Source organism: Somniosus microcephalus, unplaced genomic scaffold (assembly GCF_052327205.1).
Source record: "Somniosus microcephalus isolate GS21.2 unplaced genomic scaffold, FLI_Smic_1.0 unresolved_chr4, whole genome shotgun sequence".
Taxonomy (NCBI): Eukaryota; Metazoa; Chordata; class Chondrichthyes; order Squaliformes; family Somniosidae; genus Somniosus; species Somniosus microcephalus.
This window is the reverse complement of record NW_028225182.1, coordinates 13,268,112-13,285,935: the sequence shown is the minus strand read 5'-3', so window position 1 is coordinate 13,285,935 and position 17,824 is coordinate 13,268,112.

The window sequence follows — 17,824 nt, the reverse complement described above, 5'->3', positions numbered from 1 at the left end:
GAGAATTCCACATGTTCACCACTCTCTGGGTGAAGAAATTCCTCCTCATTTCTGTCCTAAACGATTTACCCCTTATCCTTAGACTGTGACCCCTGGTTCTGGACTCCCCGACCATCGGGAACATCCTTCCTGCACCTAGTCCGTCCAGTCCTGTCAGAATTCTGTAAGTTTTAATGAGATCCCCTCTCATTTTTCTAAACTCCAGCGAGTATAAGCCCAATCGACCCAATGTCTCCTCATACGTCATTCCTGCCATCCCAAGTAGCAGCCTGGTGAATCTTCGCTGAACTCCTTCCATGGCAAGGACATCCTTCATCAGATAAGGCGACCAAAACTGCACACAATACTCAAGATGTGGTCTCACCAAGGCCCTGTACAACTGCAGCAAGACATCCTTGTTCCTGTACTCAACCTTCTCGCTTCAAAGCCCAACTTACCATTTTGCCTTCTTAACCACCTGCTGCACTTTCATGCTTACGTTCAGCGCCTTGTGCACAAGGACTCCCAGGTCTCGTTGCACTTCCCCTTCTCCCAATCTATTGCCAATCAGATAAGAATTTTCCTTCCTGTTTTTTACATCAAAGTGGATAACTTCGCCTTTATCTACATTAAATTGCATCTGCCATGCTTCTGCCCAATCACCCAACCTGTCCAAATCATCCTGTAGTTTCTCAGCATCCCCATCACAGCACACACGCCCACCCAACTTTGTGTCATCTGCAAACTTGGAGATATTACATATAGTTCGGTTGTCTAGATCAATAATATATATTGTCAATAGCTGGGGTCCAAGGACCAATCCCTGTGGTACACCACTAGTCACTGCCTGCCACTCGGAAAAAGACCTGTTTATTCCAACTCTTTGCATTCTGTCTACCAACCAGTTATCTATCGAAGTCAATACCTTGCCACCAATCCCATGTGCCTTAACTTTACACGCTAATCTCTTATGCAGGAACATATCGAAAGCCTTTTTAAAGTCCATGTACACCACATACACTGGTTCCCTTATCTATTTTACCAGTTACATCCTACAATCCCTGGTCCCAGTATAGTACAATCCCCAGTCCCAGTATAGTACAATCCCTGGTCCCAGTACAATACAATCCCCAGTCCCAGTATAGTACAATCCCCGGTCCCAGTATAGTACAATCCCCGGTCCCAGTTCAGTACAATCCCCAGTCCCAGTATAGTACAATCCCCGGTCCCAGTACAGTACAATCCCCAGTCCCAGTATAGTACAATCCCTGGTCCCAGTACAGCACAATGCCCAGTTCCTTTACAACACAATCACCGGTCCCAGTTGCACCCAATTTCCAGTCACACATAGGATAGTGTGTATTTGTATGATTTAATAAAGCATTCTTGTATAACTATAAAATGTGAAATGCTATGTTAAAATCCCAAAAGCCTGTACAAAATGGCGAATGGCTCAAAGTAATGCAGGATTGGAAAATATTCCAACCTGACTGAAACTCGCTCTGTTTTCAATTACTGAAGTAATGGAATGGAATGTTAAGCATATGGGGACTGTCAGGATCGTGCTATTCAGTAATGTGATAGAAAAGAGATAAGAGTTGGAGAAGAGAGAGAGAGTGATACTACTATGAAATGGACAGATTGCTTAGACAACATCGTGGGAAATGGTTTTTGTAAAGGGAACATCTAAAGATAAAGGGCCCTTTGATAAACACAAAATGAGTCCGAGTTGGATCAACAAGGTCATAAAACAAGCACTAGGTGTGGGATAGCAGTTTGCAGTCACGTAGGCAAAGGGAAAAAGCTGTATAAAGATATGGATATTGAACACTGAAGGCAGCAGGAACCCAGAATCAGAGTTGAAGGAACTTCAGTCAAGAGAGAACAGCAAGAGAAGAAAGAGACCGGGCCACATTCGCTCGGAAGGAACGTCGAGTCTCAAACAAACAAGACTGTGACTATCTCCTTGTAAATTATTACTTCTTTCTACTGGATGTTTAATGCTTAATAAACCTGTTTTACTTATACACAATGGCCCAGAAATTCGGTTGTCCACGGGTGAGTATGCATGGGGTGCTCACCCATAGGCCCAACGGAAGTGTCGGTTTTGTGCATGCACTGCGCATGAGCGGGAAACCTGAACTTCTAATCCCATAAAGGAAGGGATTCATGGTCGAGGCCCCTGGAACTTCCGTTTTTATTGCAGGTTTTCCCGGGAGGGTAAGTCTCCAGGAATTACACTTGTAAAAAGCAGTCGCAAGGCCTGCTTTTAACAAGGTTAGTGGTGAATTAATTAAAATTAAAACACTTTTTCCACAGGTTTATTATTTTAAAATACTTTAAAGAAAGGTAAGTTTATTTTTAGCCCCGTTAGAAAATGTAATTCATATTTTCAAAAATTTAAATTATTGTTTAAAATAGTTATTTTATGTAATTTATAATTATTTTAAAAATGTGAAGTTATTTTTAAAATGTATTTGAACTTTTAGTGATGCTTTGGGACTTACAGTATTTATAGTTTCGACAACTCTTCTTGTCAATTTTATGAATGGGCATTTCCCTGCTACCATTGGCTCTCCATGGCCCTCGTGATCCCAGGGGCTGCATCAAACTAACTGCGCCACTGGGATATGCAATCACTGTGCGCCGGCAGCTGGACCAGGCCCCGAATCGGAAATCCACGGGGCCCACAGCTCAATGGCCGGCGCGTTAGGTAAGTGCAGGTCGCAGGCTTGCACCTGCGGGAAGTCCCCGACCCGAATTTCTGGGCCATTATACCTGTACCCAGCATAGTTTGCATATTCACGGACAAATTATAATAAGCGCTTTTCGAAGCTACAATTTGGCGCCCAACATGAGGCTGTGACTATTAACTGAAACCAGTTGTATTGTGCATAAAGCAGGCGTTTGGATTTTCACTGTGATTTTCGTCTGATCAACGGGAATCCTCATGGAATGTTAGGTTATCTAACAGACAGTGTCTCATTAACGTACAAAAGAATGTCGAGTGAGAATTTTCTTGTAGATTATAGAGCGAAGTTAATGAAGAAGTGCAATGAGTCACAGTTACAGATGTTAGTAGAATGTCTAACAAAGGATGAGAAGGTACATTTTTAAAACGTTGTGGCGTTTATTGAAAGACAAGTTAAAGAAATGAAATGGAAGCCAGATAGGGCAGCGCAGCTAATGGCCTATGCCGCAGTGTATTGCTTAGAACAAGATAAAAAAACTTTGCGAGAGCTGGAAGATGAACAGGGTAATATAGTAAAAGACAAACTAAGGCTTTTAGAGTGAATCTAACGGTACAGTGTGAGAAATAATAATTAGAACGGCTAATAGAAGAAAATCTGAGGTTACAGGTTGAGAAAATAAAATGTGAAAAAGCTGTAGAATGAAACAATAAACCAGAAGTCCATCAAGCACAAATCGGTGCTGCAACAGCAACAATACAACAGCAGAGTTTTAATGCAGTTCATGCCGGCGCTGCAATAGAGAATCTTGAGGGGACTAAAAGCCAAAAAGTCTTCTTAACAAAAGATAATGACCGTCTGATCAGCCAATTAAATGATTCACGAGGGACCCTGAGAGAGGCTCTTCAGCGCCCCCATAGGGAGTTAGACCACAAGCAATGTCAGAATACGATACAACAGTTAGAAAATCAGTTGGGTAAACGGGCTGTAATAGCGGCAGTCACGGGAGTAGATACCCCCACGAGTTATGATAAACAATGCGAGGCGTTAAGCGATGAGCTAAGTGTAGTTGAGGGACTCCAGGCTTCTCTAGTATCAAACTTCCGTAGCCAATCGTTCATGTGTTACAACTTCGGCAAGATGGGACACTTTGAGAAAGATTGCCAAAGTCCTCGACAAACAGGCTGGGGAGCTGGGAGGAATAGCATTAATTACCCGAGATATGGTCCATCCCGTTCCCCTCATCCAGCGAATAGCAGGTTCGACGCCATGGACTCACGTATTGAAAGAATGTCATGTATGATGCAGACACTTACAGGAACACAGATGTCGGGGAATCCTGCAGCCACAACTATGATTTCCAATCCGACTCCCCTATGAGCTCATTATTCCCGCCCCACCACTGCTACAACCCAATGGCCCACAATGACGGGCTCCGGCCCCTCCGGCCTGGTCTGAAGTGGGGTTCAGATGAGAGGGCCATGGTCGACCAGTTGTTTCATCTTTGCTGCCTGGGGGCCGACAGCAGACCATGCTAATAGATTCTGAGTCATCTGGTCATCTGTTACAATCCTGCAATCCCAAGACCCGGAATGCCAACTGGATATAAACAAAAGTAGCTTCGTCATAACGGGAGTCACCGGGGCGCAAGCACCTGTATATCCAGGGGAGGAACTTAATATATCCCTCGAGGAATTCCCCGCAAAAATTACCGATCCATTGTACATGTGTATGACAAACAGAATGGGGATACTTGGGAATGATACCCTAAGGTGAATGACAGCCATTATACATTACAATCAAAATTGTTTATGGGTTGAGTCTAAACCGGGAGATGCAGTTCAAATCTCAGACACTCACTCGGAGTTTGCTATAAAGAAGCCTGAGCAGATAGCACTGCCGACACATTCTCTGCCGGCTGTTAACTCCTTATTGATCAAACATGCGGCAGCCTTCGCTAAATCTAAACACGACTGCGGGAGGATGGAAAGGGAGACGCGAATTAATAGGCCACCCCATCACGCATGTAAACAATATCCGAATCTCCGAGAAAGTATTTCGTATTTGCAAACAGTCATTGCCTCATTGGAAGAACAGGGAGGACTGCGCAAGGGTTCTTTTACTACCAATTCCCCAGCATGGCTAGTTTAAAGCCGGATGAACCTTGGAGGCATACTATTGTATACCATGCCTTACATAAAGCTTCCCCACGTCAAAGCCCGACTGTTAGTCAAGCCACTTCGCTACTGACATCCATACCCCTCAAAGCCATCTTCTTCTCCACCTTAGACATATCTAATTGTTTTTGGATTATTCCAGTTGCTCAGCTGGACCAGTACAAATTTGCTTTCACGTTTGCAAGGCAGGGCTACACATTTAAATGTCGACCGCAATGGTTTCATAACTCGCCATCGATCTTTCATCAGTAAGTGGTACGAGCAGTTAAAGACTTTTCTAAACCTTCAACCCTTCTATGGTATGTTGATTATCTACTTTTGGCTACTGAAACAATGGAAGCACATCTGGAATTCTAGATGAGCTGATAGGACGAGTACAAAAGGCAGGGCTGAAAATAAATTTGAAAACTTTTCAGTTGGCAAAAGATGAGGTTACCTTTCTGGGAGTAAAAATTTCAGCCACTGGCCTTTTTCCAGACCACAAGAAGATAGAGACGATTCAGCGACTCCCATTACCAGTTTCAAAGAAGGCATTGCGACCTTTTTAGGTTTGGTCAGATACCAGCGAAATTTTATTCCAAACTTTGCAGTCTTGGCTAAACATTTGCATGGAAATTGTTGAAAGAGATGGCTTACCAGGGGGAAGGCAGCAGCAGCCAACTTCCTGGCACCGTGGGTGGTTCTGCTGCACAGGACGGGAGGAAAAAGTGTGGGAGAGCTATAATGATAGAGGATTCTATTGTAAGGCGAATAGATAGGCGTTTTTGCGGTCGCAATTGAGACTCCAGGATGGTATATTGCCTCCCTGGTGCATGGGTCAAGGATGTCTCGCGGCAGCTGCAGGGCATTTTGAAGGGGGAGGGTGAACGCCCAGTTGTCATGGTGCATGTAGGTACCAAGGATATAGATAAAAACCGGGATGAGGTCCCAAAAGCTGAATATAGGGAGTTAGGAGTAAAATAATAAAATAGGACCTCAAAGGTAGTTATCTCAGGATTGCTACCAGTGCCACGTGCTAGTCAGAGTAGAAATAGAAGGATATTTCAGATGAATATTTGGCCAGAGGAATAGTGCAAAGGCGAGGGATTCTATTGTAAGGGGAATAGATAGGCGTTTCTGAGGTCGCAAATAAGACTCCAGGATGGAATTTTGCCTCCCTGATGCATGGGTCAATGATGTCTCACAGCGGTTGCTGGGCATTCTGAAGGTGGAGGGTGAACAAATAGTTGTCGTGGTGCATATAGGTACCAACGATATAGGAAAAAAACGGGATGAGGTCCTAAAAGCTGAATATGGTGAGATAGGATGTAAACTAAAAATAGAATCGAAATGGTAGTAATCTCAGGATTGCTGCCAGTGCCATCTGTTAGTCAGAGTGGAAATACAAGGATATTTCAGATGAATACTTGGCGAGAGGAATGTTGAAAGCGGGAGGGGTTCAAATTCCTGGGACACTGGAACCGGTTCTGGGGGAGGTGGGGCCAGTACAAACTGAACTGTTTGCACCTGGGCAGGGCCAGGACCGATGTCGTAGGGGGAGTGTTTGCTAGTGCTGTGGGGGAGGGTTGACATTAAAATGGCAGGTGGTGGGATACTGTGCAGGGAGACAGAGGAAAGGGAAGCAAGGATAGAAGAAAAAGACTGGAAAGAGAAAAGCAAATGTGGCAGACAGAGAAATCAAGGCTGTAAATCAAACATGGCCACAGTAAATAATAATTCTAAAATGTCTAAGAGTGTTGAAAAGCAAGCCTGAAGGTTTTGTGTCTTAAAGCGAGGAGCTTTCGTAATAAGGTGGATGAATTAGCTGTGCAAATAGTTGTTAACAGATATGATATCATTCGGATTATGGAGACATGTCTCCAGGGTGACCAATGCTGGTAATTCAACATCCAGGTGTATTCAACATTCAGGAAAGACAGGCAAAAATGAAAAGGAGGTGGGGTAGCATTGCTGGTTAAAGAGGAGGTTCACACAATAGTAAGGAAGGATATTAGCTCTGATGATGTGGAATCTGTATGGGTAGAGACTAGGGTCCTGAATAGAAATAAAGGAAACTACAATGGTACGAGGTGCGAGTTGGCTCAGATGAATTGGGGAACGTTACTTCAAGGGCTGAAGGTGGATAGGCAAAGGATAGGCAATGCCAAACACTCAAAGATCGCATGGAAGAATTACAGAAATTTTTCATCCCTGTGTGGCTTATAAGTAAAACAAAGAAGGTGAGTCAACCGTGGCAAACAAGGGAAATTAGGGATAGCATAAGGTCCAAGGAGAGGACATATAAATTGGCCAGTAAAAGCAACAAACCTGAGGATTGGTAACAGTTAAGGAGTCAGCAAAGGAGGAAAAAGGGATTAATTAAGAGGGGGGAAATAGAGTATGAGAGTAAGCTTTCAGGGAACATAAAAACTGACTGTAAAGTCTTTTATAGATATGTGAAGAGAAAAAGATTGGTGAAGTCAAGCGTAGGTCCCTTGCAGTCAGAATCAGTGGAATTTATAGAAACATAGAAACATAGAAGATAGGAGCAGGAGTAGGCCATTCGGCCCTTCGAGCCTGCTCCGCCATTCAATGTGATCATGGCTGATCATCCAATTCAGTATCCTGTCCCTGCCTTTTCCCCATATCCCTTGATCCCTTTAGCCTCAAGAAATATATCCAACTCTTTCTTGAATATATTTAATGAACTGGCCTCCACCGCCCTCTGTGGCAGAGAATTCCATAGGTTCACCACTCTCTGGGTGAAGAAATTCCTCCTCATTTCAGTCCTAAATGGCTTACCCCTTACCTTAGACTATGACCCCTGGTCCTGGACTCCCCGGCCATCAGAAACATCCTTCCTGCATCAAGTCTGTCCAGACCTGACAGAATTTTATAGGTTTCGATGAGATCCCCTCTCAATCTTCTAAACTCCAGTGAGTATAAGCCCAATCGACACAATCTCTCCTCATACGTCATTCCTGCCATCCCAGGCATCAGCCTGGTGAATCTTCGCTGCACTCCCTCCATGGCAAGAACGTCCTTCCTCACGTAAGGTGACCAAAACTGCACACAAAACTCAAGGTGCGGTCTCACCAAGGCCCTGTACAACTGTAGCAAGACATCCTTGTTCCTCTACTCGAACCCTCTTGCTACGAAGGCCAACATACCATTTGCCTTCTTAACCGCCTGCTGCACCTGCATGCTTACCTTCAGCGACTGGTGCACAAGGACACCCAGGTCTCTTTGCACTTCCCCTTCTCCCAATCTATTGCCGTTCAAATAATAATCTGCCTTCCTGTTTTTGCCACCAAAGTGGATAACCTCACATTTATCCACATTATAGTGCATTTGCCATGTTTCTGCCCAATCACCCAACCTATCCAAATCGTACTGGAGTTTCCCGACATGCTCCTCGCAGCTTACCCTCCCGCCCAGCTTTGTGTCGTCTGCAAATTTGGAGATATTACATCCAATTCCCTTGTCCAGATCATTAATATATGTTGTGAACAGCTGGGGTCCTAGGACCGATCCTTGCGGTACCCCACTAGTCACTGCCTGCCACTCGGAAAATGACCCGTTTATTCCAACTCTTTGCTTTCTGTCCGCCAACCAGTTCTCTATCCAAGTCAATACCTTGCCCCCAATCCCATGTGCCTTAATTTTGCACGCTAATCTCTTGTGTGGGACCTTATCGAAAGCCTTCTGAAAGTCCAAATACACCACATCCACTGCTTCTCCCTTATCTATTTTGGTGAACAAAGAAATTCCTGCTCCTATCTTCTATGTTTCCATGATCTTTTAAAGGGATATACGGAAGAGATACAACCCGTATGGGATGACCACCATACTGCTGCGGTTAGTGCTTTGAAACAAGCCACGATAAAGGCAACTGCTCTCATCTCCCCGGATCATGGTCAACCCTTTTACCTTGAAGTCGGCTCCATGCCTACCAGCCTAACTGCTGTTTTGAGTCAGAAACAGGAAATCAGTGAGATACTCTGCCCTATCGCGTATGCCTCACATATGCTACGAGGGGTGGAAAGTACATTCTCAGCATGTGAAGGTCATCTGCTCTCCACATTTTTGGCAGTCAATCATTTCACCTACATTACTGCACTGGAGAAGGTCATTTTGCATTCACCATACACGCCCGTTAATCTGCTGTTAAAACCAAATGTGACAAAGGTATCCCCTCAGCGAATAAGTAATGGACAATCGAATTGTTAAAGCGTGACCTGGACAATACGCCTAATCGAGCCATGCTGTTACCCCTTATGCTCAGCTATGAGGGAAGCCCTCACCAGTGTCCATTACCAGTGCTAGATATGGAACCAAATCCAGTAAAGGCTAACGCCATGCCCAGAGCTCCAAATGTGTACATTGACGGGTCATCACACTATGTAGATGGCCCACCTAGAACTGGATGTGCCCTTATTGATATCGATGCTCACGATTGGTCAGAAGGATTTCAAGTTCCCGTCCACTCCTCACAACAGGCAGATCCGATATCTGTAACTCTAGCCGTACATTACACGACAATTGATGAAACAAGTATCTGGTCTGAAGCAGTTACGTTTGTGTCACAGTTAGGGCTCTTCCGCTGTATAATACAAATGAGTTTTGCTCATCATATGGTAAAGCTTTATTACATTCTGGTCTCCTTTGTAAACTATGGAAAGTGCTCTGGAAGCGAGTTGCCACTTGTCACGTGGGTAAGGTAGCAGCCCATCAGAAAGATTCATCCCCCCATTCCCGAGGTAACCAAATGGCCGATAACTTTGGTAAGGAGGCAGCCGAGCACAGAAAGTTACTACCTTGGTGGGTGATGAAGGATACTCAGACACCCATTGTGGGTGCAGTGACTAAGACAAAAAACATTGATCTTTTGGCAGTACAGGATTCATATGCTCCTTATGCACAGGTAATAGCCTGGCATCAACAGGGATGCCCGCTACCAGCACACACCCTATGGGCACACTCCATTGTAATGCAACAAGGTTTAGATAAAAACCCTCCCCTACGAATGATCAGGAATAAAGAGGGAGACCTAGTAGTTTGTATTCCTCCTCCATTAAAGGAAGAAATTCTAGCTCTCTTTCATTCTCACCCGACGGCGGGACATTACTCAGCGGCCTCGACACTACAAAAGTATTACCTGTTTGCTGCTGGCCTGGAATGGAACAGTATGTGGAACAATATGTTAATCGCTGCCTGCCATGCCTACAGACAAACACTTCATTTTCAAATCATGCTTTACTTAGATCACAGCCCCCTCCTGAGGGATCGTGGGCACACTTACAGATTGACTTTATTGGGCAACTAACAAAATCCAAGGGAAACTATGAGTACGCACGTGTGATAATCGATCAGTTCACTAAATGGATAGAGGCTTTTCCCACGATAAATAACACAGCTAACAACGCAGCTCGAATTATTCTGAGTGAGGTGTTCTGTCGGTGGGGATTGCCATTACAAGTGGATAGCCATCTGGGTTCTCACTTTACGGGGGCAGTTTTCACAACACTGCAAGAAATGTTACAGATAACACATAAATTTGACATTGTGTACCATCCACAATCATCAGGGATTGTGGAGAGGGGAAATTGAACATTAAAGACAATGGCCCAGAAATTCGGGTCCCAACGCGTGAGTGCGGATGGAGTACTCACGTGTGGACCCGATGGAAGAGCCGGTTTCTTGCATGTACTACGCATGCGCGGGAAACTGGCATTTCTGATCCTCTCAACGAAGGGGTTCAGAGGTCGAACGCGTGCACGCAGAAGTCTGCGCATGCGCATTGAACTTCCTATTTTTTTTACAGGTTTCCCCGTGCGTGAAGACCTCTACATTTAACACATTAAAAAACCAGGCATAAGGAATTCATTTTAAAAGGTACGTGGTCAATTAATTAAAATTACAACATTTTTTCCACAGGTTTATTATTTTTGAATACTTTACAGTAAGGTAAGTGTATTTTTAGACCAGATTTTTTATAAAATTATTTTTTTCAAAAATTTAAATTATTGTTTAAAATAGTTATTTAATGTTATTTATAGTTGATTTAAATAGTGTGATGCTTTTTTCAAATTTATTTAATGTTAAGTACTGTTTTGGGCGCCCGGAGTTTTCATGAGTTTGACAGTTCTTTCTGTCACAGCGCACACGCCGGGAGCTGGACCGGGCCACAGAGAGGAAATGCACGCAGACCCAAGCCTCAACTGCCGGCGTGCTAGATAAGTGTAGGTCGGGGGCTTGCACCCCCGGGAAGTCCCCGACATGAATTTCTGGGCCAATGTTGCAGAAGTTGTGTACAGACCATCCAACTCAGTGGACTGACATGTTGCCTTTATGTTTAATGGCAATATGCTCTACTTCACACGGGAATACGAGGGTAAGTCCATATGAGATTATGAATGGGAAACCAATGCCGTTATCATTAGGAAATTACATACCATTAAAACTGCAACCATGTAGCCAAAAATGGTTATTAACCTTGGTACATCATATGGACAAGGTGAACAAGCTGGTGACATTAACGAAGGCAAATCATGTGAACAAATCAAGCGATATTATGAGGAGGCTAAAACCATTTGAGTACGATGTTGCAGACCGAGCAATGTTACAAAATCTCTCTCCAAAAAAACGCTCATTCGAGATATAATGTACGGGGCCTCATACCGTAATAGATACATTAATCAAGCTGTGTATCTGCTCAATGTCCCATATCGTACGAAGGGAGAACCTAAACTGAAATGGTTCCATATCAATCGGATGAAAACTGTTAAAAATTAAGATGTTACATTTTGGTTTACCCACAGGTTAAAGATGTGGCTCTCTATGCTGACACTGATAATTGGATGCGCAGTGAGCTCTCTGGATGTAACAAAAACTTTTGACTTTACCATTAGCATCTGTACACTGGACGAAGGAGGCGAATGCGCCCTACTCCCCATCAATGGAACGGAACCTCGACTTGTTGGCGGACATAAACAATTAAAGAACTATAACAGATCATCCGAGGCATATGAGGGGGATGTTCCATTTTGGATCAGTAATAGTACAAAATGAAATAGAACAAGACCATACGTAACAGGTTGTGTTACATTACAAGGAAAGGTGTATATTTGGGAAATAAAAGAAGGATATGGTGTGTGTATCAGGTGCGGGATAAGGAACAGAAAAAGGCGCAAATGTCTGGAAATTCCTGAAGAAAACGAATGGAGTCTGGGAACAGGTACAGGAATGAAACCAGGGACCAGTAGCTTCGGAAAGTAAGGGATATATTAAATGATACTGGCCTCGGTGGTGGAAGAAATATACTGGCCAATATTCTTGTATTGGGTGGAATATTATCATGGGCTTTAAAATCAGGATGATGATTGGCCTCCTATTTCCGAATATAATGTAACGATTACCCCAGCAGAATATGAGATTCCCAGAGACGATATAAAGAGCACCGAGGCAGAAAATAAACCCTTTATGATAACCTTTGAACTTTGAGGAAATTATAGGGATTCTGGGAACAAAGATAACTGCATAATAGAATTCAAAAATGCGATAACTGAATGTGTTAGGGAAGATGCGTATGTCTATATCGTTAAGCTCACAACCTATGAGAAGGCAAGTCATTCAGAAACACAAGAGGGTGTACCCGAGGAACAATGTCCCCAACTAATACCAGGACCTGGGAAAGGTCTTTTAATTATACCCACCTATAAAGCAGTGTATCATCAAGTAATACCGGAAGTGGACCCTGTTTTCCTAAATTTATCAGAACTAATACTACCAAAGTGGTGCCCTGACAAAACAGCACAACTAACTCAGAGAATAATGCAGCAGGTTTTTAAACAGTACTGGGAAAAGGCGGCCTTATCGAAAAGCATAGAGAAAACAGAAGGAACCTTCCGTCACAAGCGTAGTACCACTAAGGATAGCAGCCAGGGAAAGAGTAGACGGAAAAGAGGATTGATAAACGATGGACTCATAGATTTCAACACAGTAACATCGGTAATTAACTCAATGGAATCCGCAAATTTACAAAAACAATTACAAGCGGTAAGGGAAAGTTTGAATGAGATACTGAGTAGGGAAAACAACATAGTAAGCGAGGAGCTAAGGGGGGATCAGGTAATAACCATATACCTGCGGGACATCATGCATGAAATAGAGGATCATGCCAAATGAATTATTGATCTGCTTAGATAAAACAGAAATGCCTCTGATCAAGCAGCCATATCCATTATGTATAGGAATTGGTTGATTGAGCAAACTAGGGAAAACCTTCACACCATCAATAAGGGACGTCTCCCATGTGGGTCACTAATAAACACTTATCACGGCTATCCAGTTATTATGATGATGCAGAACGATGTAAGACCAGGAGTTTGATTAGGATCCACCCTGTCAAACACGATTGCCACGAGGTAGAGAGTCAAAGGTTGATGGGACTAATACTACAAATTCCAAGTCTAATGAATCGAAATAGGCCCAACCCCTTATTCAGGATACAAAATATAGGAGTATTACAAGGGAATATTATTAGCCGATTTCTCACGGCACCACAATGGTTAGCACAATTATGAAAATTAACATGGATTGAATCAAACCTCCAGGGATGCAAGACAAATGAGGATGCCCTTGTCTGTCGATACAGTTTATATGAACAATCAAAGGAAACCTGTGGATATGGTTGGAATGAAGAAAGGTTAAATTGTACCATGGAAGTGACAGGCCCCTCAGATTTAAGAACTAGAACAGTCTACATATGGGAAGGGAGGTATTGTTTTACCACTTTAGAAAACTCCTATATTCATGGAACACTTGAATGTTCAATAACCCCAGGGACCTACCATATTACCCCTACAGAGTCTACGGTAATAGGAAGAAGAATTCGCCTAGTATTAGTATCACATGGCCAACCATTACTGCAAGTGGAAGGTGACTTAAAAATAAATCTGGAGGATTATATCACAAGATTCGATATGACATCCCTGAGTTAACTGAAGCATTAACCGAGCTAATAATGCAAGTGAGCACCTCTCAACGCCATTATGACACGTTGGTGCAAGGAAATAAAGATATAGTGGAGGAAATTCCAGACATCGAGATTCAGAGCCACTGGTGGGCTATAGGAACAAATATGGAAATTCCTCCTTGGATTAGAATAATTTCCCATGCACTGGTCATAGCCCAACACATAGTACTAATATGCTTACTCCAATACACCTGCTACCTGAGACACCTGATGTCAAATACCCAATCACGTTTAAGTACGATCACAACCCAAAATACCTTAGAGTTACACAAAAGAAAGAGAACTAATCCATATGTAAGAGTTTAGTTTTGAGGGGTCAGCAAATGCCTCGCCCTCAAGGTAGGGTTTTATAGGATAGGGTGTATCTGTATAATTTAGTAAACATTATTAAGATTCTAAAATCATTTTTGGGTAACTATAATATGTGAAATTGTATGTTAAAAACCTAAATGCCTGTATAAAATGGCGAGTGGCTGAGAACAAGGCAGGATGGGACAATTATGCCAACCTGACTAAAAACCTCTGTTTTCAATGACTGAAGAAATGAAATGTGGTGCTAAGTCTACGGAGACTGTCAGGGACGTGGTATTCGGTAATGTTGTGAAAAGAGATAAGAGTTACAGAAGAGAGATAGGGTTTGGAGGCATCCCTCTGTGATAACACAATAAGATGGATAGACTGTTTAGACAAAGTCTTGAGAAGCGGTCTTGGAAAAGAGAACATCTAAAGATAAGGGCACTTTGAAATGCACAGAGGGAGACCTAGTGGAATCAATAAGGTCATAAAATGTCAGGAGTTGACTGACGAGGAAAGGAGGGACATTTACGAGGTGACAGAGAGCTGATTGCTGTCACGTAGGCAAAAGGGAGCGAAAGGGTATAAAGATGCAGGTATTGAACACTGAAAGCAGCGCGCACCACGTAATCAGAGTTGGAGGAGCTTCAGTCAACAGAACACAGCAAGAACCCAGAGAAGCGAGCTTCAGTCAATGGAACACAGCAAGAGAATCAAGGGAACACGCCACAGTCACACGGAAGGAACGCCGAGGCTCAAATGAACAGAATGTGACTATTTCCTTGTTAAGTATTACTTCCTTTTACTGGATGTTTAATGTTTAATAAACCTGTTTTACTGATACACAATATACCAGGACCCTGAGTGCTTTGTTTAGTCATGGACTGTTTTACTGATACACAATATACCTGGACCCTGAGTGGTTTGTGTAGTCACAGACTGTTTTACTGATACACAATATACCTGGGCCCAGAGTGATGTTTGTAGTCACAGACTGTTTTACTGATACACAATATACCTGGACACAGAGTGGTTTGTGTAGTCACAGACTGTTTTACTGATACACAATATACCTGGACCCAGAGCGGTTTGTGTAGTCACAGACTGTTTTACTGATACACAATATACCTGGACCCAGAGTGGTTTGTGTAGTCACAGACTGTTTTACTGATACACAATATACCTGGACCCAGAGTGATGTTTGTAGTCACAGACTGTTTTACTGATACACAATATACCTGGACCCAGAGTGATGTTTGTAGTCACAGACTGTTTTACTGATACACAATATACCTGGGCCCAGAGTGATGTTTGTAGTCACGGACTGTTTTACTGATACACAATATACCTGGGCCCAGAGTGATGTTTGTAGTCACAGACTGTTTTACTGATACACAATATACCTGGACCCAGAGCGGTTTGTGTAGTCACAGACTGTTTTAATGATACACAATATACCTGGACCCAGAGTTGTTTGTCTAGTCACAGACTGTTATATTGATACACAATATACCTGTACCCAGAGTGGTTTGTGTTGTCATGGACTGTTTTACTGATACACAATATACCTGGAACAGAGTGGTTTGTGTAGTCACAGACTGTTTTACTGATACACAATATACCTGGACGCAGAGTGCTTTGTGAAGTCACAGACTGCTTTACATATACACAAAATGCCTGGACCCAGAGTGCTTTGTGTGGTCACAGACCGTTTTACTGATACACAATACACCTGGATCCAGAGTGGTTTGTGTAGTCACGGACTGTTTTACTTATACACAATATACCTGGACCCTGAGTGCTTTGTGTAGTCACAGGCTGTCTTAATTATACACAATATACCTGGATCCAAATTGCTTTGTGTAGTCACGGACTGTTTCACTGATACACAATATACCTGGACACCGAGTGCTTTATGTAGTCACGGACTGTTTCACTGATACACAATATACCTGGACCCAGAGTGGTTTGTGTAGTCACGGACTATTTTACTGATACACAATATACCTGGACCCAGAGTGCTTTGTGTAGTCACGGACTGTTTTACTGATACACAATTTACCTGGACCCAGAGTGTTTTGTGTAGTCACGGACAAATGATTACAAGAGATTTTTGAAGCTACACCGCCATCCCAGGAATCAATCACGTGAACATTTGTTGCACTCCCTCTATGGCATGTGTATCCTTCCTGAGGTAAGGCGACCAAATTTGTACACAGTACTCCAGCTGTGGTCTCACCAAGGCCCTATGCAATTGGAGTAAAACTTCTTTACTCCTGTACTCAAATCCTCTTGCAATGAAGGCCAGCATACCATTTGACTTCCTAATCGCTTCCTGCACCTGCACATTCACTTTCAGTGACTCATGTTTCAAGTACTCATGTACAAGAGCATCTGCATTCCGCAATCTTTCACCATATAGAAAATACTCTGCCTTTCTGTTTTTTCTACCAAATTAGATAACTTCACATTTATCCACACTATTTTCCAGCTACCATGTTCTCGCCCACTCACTGAGCCTATCGAGGTCCACTTGAAGCCTCTTTACATCCTCTTCGCAATTGACACTGCCATTTAGCTTTGGATCAACAGCAAATTTGGAAATGTTAGATTAATCAGCTCATCCAAATTATTGATACAAATTGTGAAGCACCGATCTTTGTGGTACCCCGCTAGTAACAGCCTGCCATCCTGAAAAAGACTCGTTTATCCCTACACTTTGTTTTCTGTCTGTTAACCAATTCTCAATCCATGCTAAGCACGGAATATTTAAAACTATTGTACCGACTGCTCATTACCGTTCCTGGTGGTGTAGTGGATAGGATTCGGCGCTTTCACTGCCATGGCCCACATTCGTATACTGGTCAGTGATACCATTTTGACTGAACAGTTGACCAAAATAATTCAACTCTGTCTGACACTTAAAAATGTGTTTAACCATCATTAAAAAACCCACAATTTTTGTTGCACACTGAACCAAATGCCTCTGCCCTGGCTTGCTCCATAGGTGGAGCATGAGACTCTTAAACGCCGGGTCATCGGTTTGAGCGAATATATTTGCTAAACTTTAATGTTGCTTTCCCCGCGTATTCTGGAGCCTACATTCGCTGCTTTCCACTGGAATTGAAAGAAAAATAAAGGCTTGCATTTACATCACGTCTTCCATGAACACCGGACGTCTCAAAGAGTTTTACAGCCAATTAAGTACTTTTTGAAGTGCAGTAACTGTTGCAACGTGGGAAACACGGCAGCCAATTAGCGCACAGCAAGCTCCCACAAACAGCAATGTGATAACGACCAAATAATCAGTTTACATGTTGCTTGAGCGACACTGAGGATGATTGGAGAATGCAGGGCCGTAATGTTGCTGCTTAAATGACAGCATTTAATGATCTCAGTAAATGGCGGACAGGCTCGAGGGGCCGAATGGTGTACTCCTGCTCCTATCTTCTATGTTACTATGTTTCTATGTTTCTATGGTAAAGTATGATTACTGAGAGACTGTCGAAACTTCAGTCATTTAATTTCCTCTTGCATGTGCTGAACTTTTAACCCATATCTCATTTTATACACCAGATTTCAGGAGAATGATTTAAAATGTTCATTGCTTGTGAAAGCAGGCTGCTGGGGCAACTTTTGTTAAATTCAACAGGACCGGCTGTTTCACA